General features: G+C 30.9%; 1 long non-coding RNA gene across 1 annotated transcript; it reads right to left on the reverse strand.

Annotated features, from left to right (window-relative positions):
- Positions 1-2,361: 2,361 nt before the first annotated feature.
- On the reverse strand, positions 2,362-5,914 carry LOC136274609 (uncharacterized). The gene is made up of 2 exons (XR_010713060.1): positions 5,833-5,914; positions 2,362-2,643 (listed from the first exon to the last, which is right to left on the reverse strand). It is a non-coding gene; the product is annotated as an uncharacterized lncRNA (long non-coding RNA).
- Between the last annotated feature and the right edge of the window lie 5,694 nt (positions 5,915-11,608).

An 11,608-nucleotide genomic window follows, 5' to 3' on the forward strand; every position in this document is an offset into this window, starting at 1 on the left:
TTAAAAAATCCAGAATGCACAGTTGACGCAGATCGTTCTGTATGCCGAGTAACAGCAAACATGGTTTGCTCAAGAAACTTTGAAGTCCATCTAGTACTTTATAAATAAAGCAAACAATCAAATAATCCGATTCGTATGCGTATGGGTATGCGTTGCATTTCGTAGCATATCAACTCATGATATCGACAATCCCATAAAGTAAACTTTGTATATCTCTTAAAATGATTTTAAAAAATACATTTCCAAATATTTAGATGTCAGTGTTGTCCAAAAAGAATAGCAACAACTCAATACTTTGGATTGTTACGTTCAATTCTAAATCAATATTAACAATCTTGCACAAGATTTGATACAGAATTTTAGGTTTGTAAAAATGTACGCTGTGCACGGTAGGTTAATAGGCAAATCACAAAAACTAAATAAAGCACACTTTGTAAAATTTACAAAATTTAAAAATTTTACAGAATGCGTAGCACCATTTAATATATCTGTATGATGATAAAATTTTGTGCACTCTTTGAGAAAATCAAAGCATTCTAAACGGTAAATGTATAACCTGCAAACATCAATGATATAAAGTATCGCCAGATAAAATGTCAAACGGCACCGCATAATGGAGAACAATTACAGTGTAAGAACGATGTAGTCAACAAGTAAGAAATCGGCTATGTTTTGAATTTTTTAATATGAATTTTTAATCTGTAAACATTATTTTTTACAAATAGAAAAATCAAAATGTTTTAGCTTTAACATTCGTATATTTTCTTATATCTTCATACAGAACTCTTCTATTTTAAGAGATCAATACAGTCTAAGAATGGCCACGACTATTCAGCCTCTTAATCAAATAAAAAAAAATTATGTATGTGTCTTATGAGAAAAATACATAGTCGATATTGACTACAAGAATAGACGCAGAAATATATCAAAATAAACGGTGTTATTAATAAGAGTACAAGTATATACATTACAGATGATTGCGCAAAATTAATGTCGAAGTAAAATTATGCAATTAAAAATTAGCCATGGATGTTCATTTAGTGTAATCAGCTTTATCTAGAATCGAAAAACAAGTAGGTCCTCCGTTCAATTTTTACTTCAAGCGACACAACTGAATATTGATAACAGTTCAGTATCCACATAGTCTCCACCCCCCACCCCCCCCCCCCCCCCCCCATTTTCAATTTGCTTCCGATGCCACTGATCCAAACTCCTTTTTAGATAAAAATATAGGATTACCAATATATTTTACAATGCTCAACAACGTGTTTTTCTTTGTAGCATATGGTACATTAAAAAGCTTTCAGTCCCCTAACATTCCTACTTCCGTCATTAATGGTAATGTAAACGATTGTTTTCAAAGAGATATTGTTATGATTACATGACACAACTTCAGTTTGCTTCTACAATGCGTTACTAATCTTGATTTAAGAGGGTAATTGTAATTCGGTTCACGAGTGTTTAACCCCCTAATTAAAGGTACCTTTCCCGGAAGGTTTCAAAAATTCCAAATCATTTGTTACTACAACTATCTAAAATCGTTGTTCCATTTCTAGGTATAAGTGATTGAATGTTTTATGGGCTAGCCCTGTAGATTCTGAATAGGGACGGACATTGGTGGATTAATGAAATCAATTAAAATCTTCAACACCAACTTTTTTCTTCGATGTCTAGCCAAACATGTCTCTCTCTAAATATTTTCCGTCCAAGTTTGAGGACTTCGGCCCTTAAAATCCCTTATTATGTAATAAATGGGTTTTGCAATGATCTTTAAAAAAATATTGTTACGATCAACAACCTTCAATTTACAATGCGTTATAAAATTTTAATCGTTGTTTTAATTGAAATGGGTATTACGTGTCTAATGAATAATCCTCCTGAAAATATATATATATATATATATATATATATATATATATATATATATATATATATATATATATATATATATATATATAGCTGCGCTTTACAAAAGAACTTACGATTTGCGATCAAATTTCTAAATGCTAATCCCAAATTAACAATATTTCATTAATCTGTCTCTAAAATATAATACTGGTAAACAAAGGAGTAGTAAATTAATGGTTACTGTGAGACTAAATTTATTTACGACTTTGTCATACGTTCTTTTGTAAAACTCAGTCTAGTTCCGCACAAAATCCGTCGTAAAAATTACAAAATCAGCAATGAATTGGTACCAGTAGTGACGTTATATCTTTTTTTCACAAATAAAGTTCATAGCATGTCCAATTATTCGTGAAAAGAAAATGATTAAGATCGGTCAACAAGTATCTAAGATATCGTGTGCACAACATTTGAAAAAAAAAATGATAATGGGAAAAAAGAACAATAACAAGTAGGTTTTCCGTTTGAAATGGATCATGTTTAATAGAAACATTGTTTATTGGATTTACAATCATCGCCAGTAGTAACAGTACAGCAGAAGACGATCCTCCCTGTTTGCTCCCAATGGATAGGATCCTGAGACATAATTGCGATTTCCAATGTCTTCGTCATCAAAACGAACTATCTCCTCCCTCACATGCATTCCCTTGACCCGCTGACAGTGGGAATCGTATCTCAATAGGTAAAATGGATCAGCTGTTGGAAGTTCCTATTGCATTGTAATAATACCCATCATTTCTATCAAGTAAGAAAAACATCTTATTGTAAATTTTTCGGTAAAGGTTGAATCTGCTTTGTGAAGTTACAGAAAAATAAATATAAGAATAGCCCTTTATATAATCTGCTATTTTGAGAAAATAAAATTCATTTCAGTAATTAAATATATATGAAAATATGATATGATTGTATACAAACATGTTCGTAATATTATTTGATAATTTTTCGTAATTATTTCTAATAGAAGTGTAACACTTAAAAAAAAAATGTTTTCATGTCAAGCAAAAAATATACATCAATGTTTATATAAGTTACAAATGCCTAATTAATCAAAGTACTGAAGTACTGACGGAAGTTGATTTTATCGATTATTATTTATCTTAAAATCAACGATATGTTATTTTGCTTGGCAAGAAGTTTAATCTGTATTTGAATTACGCATATTTTTATAATATTGATTCTCGGACTTTTCCTACAAGAGTCTCGAAAAAACCTCTTATGAATCATGTTGTGTTATATTAAAAAATTGAATTGATTTCATCAAACTATGTATCGGTATTCGAAATATTTCAAAAAGTGTATGGATCCAACCAATTATGAACTCTAGTCTCCTTCAACCAGATGCTCGGCTGTCTCTGTTAATTTTCGACAAGTAAGAGATACCAGGTCACATGATAGCTTGATGAAAAGACCTCTAACTATAGACTGACTCTCTGCTTGTCGGAGATGGACGGAGACAGCCGATGGTTGAACGAGATCATATTGAACTCTGGTGTAGGAATACATACGACTGCAAAAAACTTCTAAATTGTTCGTACTATTTAAAATCTGACAATTTATTAGGTATTTATAAATAAGTTTCCTTTTTAAAAAATGCTTCAACGTAAATTACATCGAATTTATCGATTATTTTCAACTAACTCTTGTCAGCGGTGATGATTTGTGCTTAAGTTCAAACACTGTTTCAGTTTCAGTTTGCCAGAGTAACTGCATAGGAGAGTTGATTAAAATCAAATAAAAATCAAATCCAATAAAAAACACAGGGAAATTTTTGTACCATCCTTTTTCAGACCTGACATGGACATAAAATGCTGTGATTTACTTAATTTCAAATGATTTAAAAAAGTATTGCTTAAGTTAATATTTCATTTTCTCAAACTATGCATAATCTCTCATTAATTTGCGATGAACAATCGTATGTAAGAACAAAATTTTTGAATATTATATTTTTGTAATTTACCGTCACTGTACATTTCGTTCACAACATGAACCTTGGTAAAACGCAATGGATTGTTAGATATGATAAATAGAGAAACATTAATTTGAAATAAATTGTTTTCATTTTCAAAGTCTAGCGGATGAAATAAGTAAGATTATCTTCATAAAGTGGGAAAGTTTAAAGTATGCTGAAAAAAGCCATACATTTATGATAACACATTGGTAATTCTATATTTTTTTTGTTGACTTCATTTTTCATTTTAAGATAAATTTATAACGTCGGGTGCGTGGGGGTTTGGTATCTTAAGTTTGAATCATGAATCTTTCAAATCAAACAAAAACAGACATCGATTGTTCTAGTATTTTAGTACTTCTTCAAACACCCTGTAATAACATACCTTTGTTACTGTAAACAGAGTTCATGTCATTTTTTAAATGTTTAATGCTTACACAAATATTAGGCCTAAAATGAATTTGACAGACGCTAGACATTGTTTTAATTATCTGTAACACGAATAAGCATAAAGAAAAATCAGCTCGAAAACTTTTATTTGTATATTATTCCAATGTTAACAAAAGTATGACAAGAACCTTGTTTACATAACAACTGGTTGTTAGCTATGTTGCTGTTTAAAGCTCTACAATTGATACATATTAAAATTGATCTTTGGAAATTCATTAATTAAAAGTGTACATGACATTTAAAAAAACCAAAAAAAAACTAACATTGACCAAAATTGAACTTATGTCCGTTTAAGCTTTGTGTGTAAAATAGGTAAGTTAGTGATTAAATGGAAATGTCAAAAGTGTTAGTTTTTTTTTCTGTTTCAAAATCGGGATTCCTCTTTTCACTATAAGATTTAATCGGGCGTACGGTTAAATCTATAATCTCATTCAATCTGTCAAATTTTTGTCATAGATGAAAAAACCAGTGGATACTATAGCATTGAATCATGATTTTTTGAAGTATACACTCTCATAACTGCAGCGGTGTGTGCATACAAATTGAGTAACGCGCGTTAGCGCGTTATGAAAATTTGTATGCACACACCGCTGCAGTTATGAGAGTGTATACTTCAAAAAATCATGATTTAATGTTTATATTTACATTTTTTTTAACTTCTTGCCTTGTCTGCAAATGTGATTCATACCTTAAAATTCCTATCTTATCCTAAGGGTAAGTTAATATTAATGGAAGAGCCACAGTAACAGCCATAAGCGTGAACTTTGATTTTCGCTTGTGACGTTGCAGTTTACAGCGTTCAACGTTTGTGACGTCATAATAAAACTCGTCAATTTGACCTTTGACTACTTGTTGCATTTAGAGGCATTTAAACATCACGGAATTTAATGGAAAAACACAGTAGAATGTAAATATATGTATATAAAACAGTTGTTAGAAAGATTATATTTTATGCATTACAAATTAAAACTATATGACCATGAATTGTTTATCATGCGCACTTTAACACAATTACCACCCCCCCCCCCCCCAAAGTTACACGTAAGTTTAACTAATAATAAAAGACTGACTGAAATTTTGTTGTTGAAATGTATCATTGGTATTAGAATGATAGTAGTGTACATGTCTATTTTACTAACATTCTTTAGTTAATGTAATGAATGGGTTAGCTGTAAAAATATGTACTGTAGCAAATGTATTCTATGTATTCTAAATTAAAAAAAATAATATCCACAAATTGAGAGGAAAATAATTTCACCCCCCCCCCCAAAAAAAGTCTTTTCTTAGAAAACGAATTTAATTAAATTCATGTTTGACAGCTTTTTTGCCTTAGTCGTCCATTTCTCGTCCGAAAAAGGCAAAAGACGTTCTGTATGATTAATGCTAAGAGCAATTTTCTAAAGGGTTATGGTATAGAACATTAAAGGTAAAACACACTTTTTGAAATGACTGATAATTAAAAAATAATACAATTTGGCGGTTCAAAGCTTTGATTTGCAAAAATAGGAAGTCTAAATAAAAATACATACCGTGCTGAGAGGAAAAAGAATGATGTTCTACCAAATCTGTCTTGTTAACGTAAATTCTACATGAAATGAGGTAATGTGAGAGCAAATCGATAACACATTGATAAGGATCTCAAATGAAATAATTTTTTTAGTTCCCTTTACATTCTGTCAAATCGCGTAAAACGTCTTAAGCTTTAATGTATTGAACAGATTTAAGTTTAAATATTTGTTAGAATACATTTTACAGAAACTAACTTTTTGCTCTGCTTGTAATATCGTCAAAAATGCAGTCCAAACAATTTTGTTTAATAAAAGACAGAAAAACTTGAACTTATGATTATGTGTCTGTTCTCATCTACATAACAGTATACTTAAATTGAAGGCATACTCTAAACACCTCATTTCTATAGATAAATAGGGGTTTTAATGCATATTTCAGAAGAATGGGAAAATTGATAAATAAGCTTATAATTAATGTCAGCAATAAATATCATTTATATAAACATTTAGAAAAGAGGATATTCAATACAATGTTTTTACTTTATAAAAAGTATAAGGTTTATTAAAAAATAACCGGTGAATTTTTTGCAGTAAAATGGGGATATGTTTCCTATGAGCTATCTTATATCAAGGTTCTTTTGACTTTATTTACACTAGTCGTTTATGATTTTAAGGCCAAAAATAATATTTTTGGAAAATTCTTCTGGATTACTACATGAAAAGTGTAGCATGTCGTAGAGGTATTTTGTTCTCTGACTCATAAATAATTCTTTACATGTATATTATCTGACTCATAAATAATTCTTTACATGTATATTATCTAAAATGAGAAATACCTCATAGCATAAAATATGCTCGGGAGATTTTCTGCGTACTTTAATTTTTAATTTTTAGCTCACCTGAGCTGTAAGCTCAAGTGAGCTATTCTGATCACATTTTGTTTGTCGTCCGTCTGTCTGTCCGTCTGTAAACTTTTTACATTTTGAACTTCTTCTCTAAAACCGCTTATCCAATTTCAACCAAATTTGGCACAACGCATCCTTATGCATATGGGAGGCCGAATATAAATTGCAGAAATAAAAGTCCAATCTGTATTCAAAGCGGAGAAAACCTTGAAACTGTAGAAAAAGGGGGATGCATTTTTAAAAATCTTCTTCTCAAGAACTACTGAATCCAATTCAACGTAGTTTAGCATAAATTATCCTTATGGGAAGGAAAATATAAATTGCAAAAATTAAGGGCTAATTCTGTTTCAAATCTGAGTTATTACGAAAATAATAATAAAGGAAAGGCGTGATTCAATCAGTTTAATAGCTTCGGGTTCGGCATCCGGTAAAATGGGTAGGCAAGACTTAGCCTCGACAAAACAAAAGATTGGCAGTTATTAATCTGCCAATCTCATTAAAATTTCAGGATATTTGATGGACCAGTATTTTTCTATTCGCTGTAAATATTGCTGCAAAATATTGCGTATTTGGAATTCCCGATTGTCGATTTGCCCCGGCTTTTATTTTGCCACGGCCCTGGTTTGCATATCCATTTTACAAAGACTCGTATTCCATACTTCTAAAACGAGGTTCTTTGTTTAAAGCAGCCATGGCCTTATACGAAAAAGGGTCGATTTGACTATGATGAATTTGCTTGTTGTGCAATAGTTCGCGTATGAAGGGAAATTTTTGAAACATGCAAAATATATTGGTGCCGATTTTGTGAAGTAAATTGAGGCTAAATATTTCAATGCGTTGACAGTTTTCACACATGACGTTGGTGTAAGCTTGTTCTGATTTTCGTTTCGTTTTCATTATCTATGCTTTGTAACCTGGGGACTATCGTTTGTATTTCGTGATTTTTATGTATCAAATCAAACAGAGACTTCGGTAAATCAAATAATTAACTGTTTACCTGCGCAAATTAAGCAAAATCTGATGTATCAAAAAAGTACAGAAATACAATTCATTCTATCGGTAATTCGGCATTATATTTTGCGTAATGGTAGATTAATGCAATAGGTTTTGTTGAGATGCTCGGCATTTTCTCGAGTTTATTCAGTTTAAATAGAGTTTGATATCGCTGACGGAAATATGTAGGTATATACATGTATATATATATGATTCATTTCGAAAATATAAATTGTGTTCTTTATTTGTTATAGTGCATGTTTCTTGTGTTTAATTGTTTACAATTTCTATTTACTAACCATATTTGAGTGTTAAGCTTCGAATTATAAGCAAGATACAGAGATTTGCTTTCAATTCTGTTTGTACACAGATCTTAAAAACTAAAGATTTAAAATTAAAGTAGAAAACTTGTACATATTTATTTTAAAATTTTTCAAAGTCTGTTCTTCCAGAAACCAACTTAAACAACTTATTGTATTGTAAACTTAATCTTTTTTCGTCATTATTACTCCTACTGTACATGTGATCCTTGACTGTGTTTGTGTACATTTGTATAAACTGATTGTGAACCTCAAATACCAATGAACTGGTCTTGAGTGAATAAAAGAATTGAAAATCTTAGGCGATTCTTTTTTCCATTTTAAATGCTGAATAAGAAATACCAAGTTAAAAATCTTAAAGCTGAATGTAATAAACTCATGTGAACAAAATATGACTCAAACCTAGGCGAACTGTGAGCTCTGAGTGTATCTTGCTTATAATTCTACGATTGACGCTGAAATTTTGGTTGAACATAAGAAATTATATATAAATTAGAGTATGTTAAATACTTGTACAAACAAAATAAAAGAATGATATTCTGTATATACCTACTCTCTGGGGCCCCCTCTTTATACAATAAATAAAGTGAAATCTACATCAATTTTGATAGCTTTTCAGACACGAGTAAATAAAAACGACATCTTTAAAACAGTTTCCATAGTTCTGATACATCTCTGTTGCGGGGAAAAAGTAATCATCGCTATTCCTAAGAAAATATCACAGCGGAAAATTATCCTGGTTTGTACGCGAGGTAAATGACAGTCATTTAATTATAATGTAGAAGACAAATTAAATTTTTGAATGTTTTTAATTTGAGGAATTGAGCACATTGAGGTACAATTTTCTTCTTCACATCTATAGATGTAGGATTTTTTAAATAAAATAAAATAACTATTATATCTTTTTTTAAAAATGCAATAACTAGTAAGTGGTTGATGAAAAAAATGTACCTATATGCTCTCATATATTTTGATCGCTTTATAACTTAATAAAGTGGGAGGGGGGGGGGGCAGAACGAAAATATAGGGAATTGGAAGTTAACAACTTAACAGTGTACCCCTACCAAATGTTTAGTTTTATATCTTGCGTAGGATTTTTTTATTCTAGTAAAAAATAGTATTTCATGAAGGTACAATGTCAAAGATTACGTGTATGCAAAAATAAGTGTAAAATTCGAATACTTTACAATATTTATTTTTTGTTATTCTACCGAGGGACCATATGGCACAATATCTTTTGAACGCCCATTGTTGCTCAGGTGAGCGATTTGGCCCCATGTGCCTCTTGTTAGATATACAAATGTCATTAAGAATAATGTAGTTTGGCGACGAATTACGTGAATATAAATCTTATACATGAATGTGTAATTTACGTGTATTTTCACTTAAGGAGACTCGGTAGTCAACAAACAATCATCGAGCTATTTTAAAAATAACGATATCAACGTAAATATGGACAAAATGCGCTTATGGGTGTATTCCGCCACAACCACCACGTTTACAATATCTGCAGCTACTCCAACCGCCGTCACAACATCTCCACATCGACACCATTTGATACCAGATACCATAATGATTACAATTTCCAGTAAAAGATGCGCTTGATAGATAGTGAAATCAAACAACAAAATAAAGTAATTTTTTTTCTTAAAGTTTGATTGCTGTTCTGACCTTTTTCTTTTCTTTAAACTCATTAAATATTTTTCCAGAACGTAAAATTGTTGGGCTACAAAATGACATTTTTAAACTATAATGTGTCATCTCTCCACATTTTTGTTGATTAAAATCGGTTAAAATTCCATTAAACTGCATTTAGACTATGACAAAAATATGGACCTCAGACCTACTCTATGAAAGAAAAGTCATTGAAGTTATAAAAACGACACTATTTTGAGGTTTTGACACAGTACGCCAGTTTAAATCAACCTATTGCAAGTATTTAAAATATTTAAGGGTTACAAACCGACGTTACGTTAAATATACATTGTTTTTAATTATTTTTTGTAACAAGTATAAGATATAATGATATTTTAATTTTGTAGTATCTAATCATTCCTCATATGGGCATTGTACACGCCTTATACACCCATCTTCTTTTTTATGTATGTGTCTCATAAGAAAAGAAAACCAGTGTCGGTATTGATTACAAGAATAAACGCAGAAATATATAAAAATAAACGGGGTTATTAATCAGAGTATAATATCATGCATTACATACGACTGCACAAAAGTCGAAATACATTATGCAATAAAAAATTAGCCAGGGACATACATTTAGTCAAATCAACTTTATCTAGAATCAAAAAACGAGTAGGTCCTCTGTCAAACGACACAACTGGATATTGATAACTATTTAATATCCACAAAGCCGCCCCCCCCCCCCCCCCCGATTTCCAATTTGCTTCCGAGGCCGCTGATCCAAACTCCTTATCAGATAAAGATATATGATTGCCAATATAGTTTATAATTTACAATGCTCAAAAACGTGTTGTTTTGTAACATACCGTACATTAAATATTAAAGCTTACAGTCCCCTAAAATTCCCAGTTACGTCATTAATGGTAGTGTAAACGATTTTTTTCAAAGATATATTGTTATGATTACATGAAACAACTTTGCTTCTTCGATGCGGTGCTAAGCATGATTTTAGGGGTTAATTGTAATTGGGTTTACGAGTGTTTGACCCCTAATTAAAGGTACCGTTCCCGTTTTCTTAATATCGTACGGTAGGTTTAAAAAATACCAATATCATTTGTTACTACAACTATCTAAAATTGTTGTTCCGGTTTTAGGTATAAGTGATCAACTATTTTAGGGGCCATCCCTGTAGATCCTTAATAGGGGCGGACATCGGAGGATTAATGAAATCAATTAAAATCATCAACACCAACTTTTTTTCTACGATGGCTAGCCATATATGTGCCTTTCTAAATATTTCCCATCCAAGATTGAGGACTTTGGCCCCTAAAATCCCTAATTATGTAATAAATGAGTGTTGCAATGATCTTTTAAAAATATTGCTACGATCAACAATATTCAATTTCCAATGCATTACAAAATGTTGATCGATGTTTGAATTGTAATAGGGTTTACGTGTCTAATGACTAATCATGACAATGTCATATTCATATCTCTGATATTTTGCTGCGCTATACAAAAGAACTTACGATTTGCGATCAAATTTCTAAATGCTAATTTATCCCAAATTAACCAATATTTCATTAATCTGGTTGTAAAATATAATACAAGTAAACAAAGGGGTAGTAAAAAATGGTTTTATAAACATTTTTTCGTCAACAATCATACCATGAGACTAAATTTACTTGTATTTGCGACTTTGTTGTAAGTTCATTTGTAAAACCCGATCAAGTTCTGCACAAAATCGGTCGTTAAAATTACAAAATCAGCAATGAATTGGTACCAGTAGTGACGTTATATCATTTTTTTCACAAATAAAGTTCATAGCACGTCCAATTATTCGTAAAAAAAAATGATTAAGATCGGTCAACAAGTATCTAAGATATCTTGTGCACAACATTTGGAAAAAAATGATAATGGAAAAAAGAGAACAAAAACAAG

Source organism: Magallana gigas, chromosome 4 (genome assembly GCF_963853765.1).
Source record: "Magallana gigas chromosome 4, xbMagGiga1.1, whole genome shotgun sequence".
Classification (NCBI taxonomy): domain Eukaryota; kingdom Metazoa; phylum Mollusca; class Bivalvia; order Ostreida; family Ostreidae; genus Magallana; species Magallana gigas.